The following is a 4,977-nucleotide window of genomic DNA, read 5'->3' as shown; positions in this document are numbered from 1 at the left end:
TTTCCCCCATTGTGAGTTATTTATTTATTTATTTACCTATTTGTTTATTTATTTTTGGTTTTGGGGCCATACCCAGCGATGGTCAGGGGTTACTCCTGGCTCTGCACTCAGGAATCACTCCTGGCTGGCTTGGGGGACTATTTGGGATGTTGGGGATTGAACCTGTGTTGCCTCAGGCAAGGCAAATGCCCTACCTGCTGTGCTATCACGCTATCCCCTAATGAGTTATTTTAAAATGTGAGATTTGGTCAAGATTAAAGAACTTAAATTTTTTTATTTCTAATAATTATTTTTTAAAACTAAGAAAACAACTTAATTTTCACATTTTCCAATACACATGAAAATGGTTGGTTTTATTCCATTTAGTGAGGGTAGTACTCTCCTCCAAAACTATTCTTTCCTAATAGGAAGTGGGAGCAATTTGCCCATTACAATGTTAGGAAAAAACACGCAGAGTCAACACAAGGATCTCCTCATGACACAGAATAAGTGATGTAAAACAAATACAATGTGTCTCCCTCTCTCTTCTGTATGATGAAATATTACAGGCTGAGTGGGCATCATGGGATGGGCAGAAAGTCTCATCATTAGGTTGAGGCATCATTGGCAAGGGCCTACACATTGGTGGCCTCATTCCAGGAGCGGGTCCCATCAGCATCATCCTAGGAGGAGGCGGGGTTGGCATCCTAGGAGGGGCCTGCATAAGTTTTGGCATCATTTCAAGGCAAGGAGGAGTCAAGAGACTGGGCATAGATGGGATCATGGCCCCTGCAAGAGGAGGAGCAGAGAATGGAATAGGAGAAATCTTGCCTTGTTGCAGCAGTTGTTTTCTCAGTCAGACTATCACTCATTCCTCCATCCATTTCTCATAGTAGTCCTCTACATTCTCTTTATTTCCTACTTTAATATTTCTCTCTCACTGATGGAGAGTCATGAGTGAAGTATGTGTTGCAGTAGTCACAGCAGTCACAGTAAAACTTGGACATAATGCAGGTTGTTGAGCATTTGCTTGCCCATTTTTTTAAAATTGTATTTTGGTTTAATGGTTACATCAGAGCTAAAATATATGATATTTATGCAGAAAGTTATAGCACCTCCATCCCCCTCACAAAGTGCTCTAGAACCTTCGCTATTATCGCTAGGTCTCTAAAAATCAACTTTGTCTGAGAACATCTGGAACACTGGGGTTTTGCATTCAAAAATGTTTTTAGTAAGTAAATTGAATGGATAAATGATATACTGGTAGTTAAATATATTAATTTTTGTCATATGAAGCAGTTCTTTCTGGTATATGAATTGAGTATATGAGGACAGGGATTTGAATTCATTCTCTTTGCTTTGAGGCCACAAACAATAGTGCTCAGGACTTATTCCAGGCTCTGAGCTCAGTGATTACTTCTGGTGGAGTCCGGGAAGCCATATGGGTGCCAGGACTTAATCTGGTTTAATACAGCAAGCATCCTACTTGATGTGCTATCTATGGCTCTGATCTCATTATTAATCACCAAATAGATGTATATTCAATTTGACTCTCTAACCTTCAAGACTAGAAAGATATTCAGCCTATTTTGGCACCTACAGTGCATTTAAATTGGTTTTGGTAGATAGAAAGCACCAAGTTAGGCTCTACTTATCCCAGTTCTCTCAATATTCCTGTGGTGGTAAATTCTGCTCAGATGTTGTTCACATTAGGGCATGTATTCCTGATGATCTATTTAGTTAGTTTTCATAGCTCTGATTTCTTTGGCACTGGTGGCAGCAAGAAGCAATCCCCATGGTGTCTTTCTTCTATACCATGTCTGGCCTTTTTATTTCCATCTGGTCTTCACCTCGAGTCACAAGGAAAAAAATTGGAGTGCCATCCTATCCTGAGACATGTGCTGGAGAATACATTATTTTATGTGACCATCTTATATGCCCATCTGTTGTTCTGATAGAGTACTCTGTTGGAATACTTTGTTGCTGGCTAATTTTTTTTTGTAAATCACTCCTAATGTCCAGTGAATTCTTATGCTCCTCTGCATGATTCCATCATATGAACACTAGAATCTTCAAAAGAGCAGCATGAAACCACATCCATACTATATACTGCCTGAAAGCACATGTAACCTTCAATATCTTGAATACCAGAAATGTGAGAAAGATCCAAGAATACTTATAGTCAATGGTTTTATACATCTCCTTCTCCCCTCCATGAACTGTCATCTAATCAAATGATACCAACCTGAAGGACTTTCAACAATTGATTGTTAGATTTTTAAGCATCAAAACAAGGGTATAACGGAATCCTGCTAGACTTCAGAGGAGGGAGAGATGGCCCTGCTGTTAGTAAACAAGAAGAATTTTAGGGTCTAGAGCCTGTTATGAACCTTGGATAATGAAAGCATAATTAAGGATGAAGTCTCCATTTCTTTGGTACTTTGTAAGTCCATACAGGTTTTTCTACTGTGAGAATCCTGAGACAACATGCATACAAGTGAACACTCTAGGGTTAAGTAACAGAGAGGTTGTGTAAAATGAGTTCCAGATTTAGGATGAAATCTGAGTTAATGCATTCCAGGCTCCATTCCCAGAGAAAATAATGAGGAAAAAGGTGAATTTCACTGGTGGAGCTCTCTACTTATGGGCAGGGAGGAGGCTGGGCCAAGTGAGAAATTAGTTTCAATGATGTTTTAAGCAAGCAATTTCAAACCTAGAGCAGATGGAAAGTGTTAAACTGCATTCTGAGCTGGGTTATAAATGACACTAATCAGTACAAGGTAGCCCTGGCATTTCCTGAAAACTCCATGCAGCCTCTGGGGTCATTCAGCATTCCACTGTAAAGAGCTGCCTCAGATCCTGCTACTTGAAACAATTCAAGTTAAAAGTAGAGGATGGTAGAGTGGATGAAAAAAATCATGATCCAACTGTGTGCTGTTATGAGAAATTCACTTCAAATTTACTTTCAATAGTTGAAAGTAAATGGATAAAAAAATGGAGATATAAATAAAAAGGGCAACAATAGTTTTATAAATTTCAATAATGTAGACTCCAGAGAACTTGGAAAATAACTTAAAAAAGAGAACCAATGTACTAAGAAGACATTAAATTCTAAGTGGAAACACAAAAGGCAATAGAGCCTGAATAGGATGCATGAAATTTAAGTTGACAAAGCTATGTGGGGAAGTAGATACAAATATCATGGATGGGAACCTCAACCTCATATCTCACTTACTAGTATATAAACCCAGAGAAAGAAAATAAAGGTGAACAGTATAATTAGCCAACAAGATCTAGTTGGCACACAAAGAAAGAACATCATAGAAGAGAATGCACGTTATTTTTTCAAATGACTATGAAATTTCAACAAGCTAGGACCTGACTGATAACTCTGTGGCATTCAGACAGAGGTGGGATCAGATTCCCCTTTCTGCTTGAAGTACAGCTGCAGAACACCATCTCTTTCACCTCAGACAGAAATGGCCCAGCTCTGAGAGTGAAATAAAATAATATGGCTAAATCTTCTCAGGTGAGATTAGACTACGGGGCTGAAAACTCTGGATCTTTCCTTTTGGGAACTGATTGAGAAGAGCACCATATGTACACACCCCACTACAGGGAAAATTCAGCAACCTCTCCCACCTCCACCATCTTCAGGGCAGTAAAATGGCCGGGCTCCTCCACCAAGCTCCAAAAGAAAAGAACGGCCACTGATTTTTTCCCAGGAAAGCCAATTAGGGATGATCCTCGTAATCATTTGCAGAAGGGCAGGAGGCAGATTCTCATTTCTGCTTTAACAATATCAGCTAAGCATCACCCCCAACACCCTCTGACAGAAATGGCCCAGCTGTGCAACTTAACCTTATTCAGCCACTACGTTTGTTTTAGATCTACAAATTCTGGACCTGGCAGCTATGCAACACCTCAATATTTTATAGTAGGGTTGGCCCAGTAGATTTTACAAGAAATCTTATGCGAAAGTTACATAGTTATCTAATAAGTAAACAGTAAAAAAGCCTCAATCATCACCAACCAGTAAATTCTTAGACACTGACTTTAGTAACAGTATGGAGAGATAATACTCATTTCCAATTGAACCTTGCTGTTATAAGTTTTGATAATTCCATTTGTCTTTGCATTGTAACAAGTGATAAAAAGTAAATTTGTTTGTGCCTGCATGGAGGCAGATTATGGTGGTGGGTGGGAAATTGAGGACACTAGTGAAGGGAAGGTCACACTAGTGGTGGGATTGGTATTTGAATGTTTGGTGCCTTAAATGACTGTATTTAAATAATTTGATAAATCACAGTGCTAAATAAATCTAGAAAAAATGCTACAAAGTAAAAAAAGAAAGGATAGGATCTAACCTGGGCCAAAATAAATAAAAAATTTAAGAATTTAAATCATACAGGGTATATTTTGCGAGCAGAATAGAATTATGGTTTTTTTTAAGGGGGGGGGGGTCACACCTGGCAGCGCTTAGGGGTTACTCCTGGCTGTATGCTCAGAAATTGCTCCTGGCAGGCTCGGGGGACCATATGGGATACCAGGATTCGAACCACCGTTCTTCTGCATCTAAGGCAAACGCCTTACCATTGTGCTATCTCTCCAGCCCCGGAATTACGTTTGAAGTCAAGAAGAAGCAAGAGGAAAATCTCTGAAATATGTGGGAGTTAAACAATATTCACTGAGATGATTCTTGGATTAAAAGGAGTGTCAAAAGAATGAAATGAAACAGAACTGAATGATGAGTGAAAAAGACAATACAACATATAAAAATATGTGGAATATATCTAAACACTGTTGACAGAGAAATTTATAGGGCTAAATGCTTACATTAGAAAATAGAAAAGTCTGATATCATAAATCAAAGTTCCAAACTTCAAAAAACTTAAAGAAGATAAAGTGAAAGAAAATAAGCTCAAGGAAGAAAATAATATAAGAATAGAAATCATAGAAAAACTATAGAGAAAACTCATAAAACTGAAAATTAGTTCT

General features: G+C 38.4%; 1 pseudogene; it reads right to left on the bottom strand.

The window, feature by feature from the left end:
* Positions 1 to 456: 456 nt before the first annotated feature.
* LOC126004496 (U1 small nuclear ribonucleoprotein C-like) lies at positions 457 to 986 on the bottom strand (annotated as a pseudogene).
* Between the last annotated feature and the right edge of the window lie 3,991 nt (positions 987 to 4,977).

The sequence above is a fragment of the Suncus etruscus genome, chromosome 3 (assembly GCF_024139225.1).
Source record: "Suncus etruscus isolate mSunEtr1 chromosome 3, mSunEtr1.pri.cur, whole genome shotgun sequence".
NCBI lineage: Eukaryota > Metazoa > Chordata > Mammalia > Eulipotyphla > Soricidae > Suncus > Suncus etruscus.
Note: the sequence above shows the minus strand (reverse complement) of the source record. Positions and strands in the feature narration are given on the sequence as shown.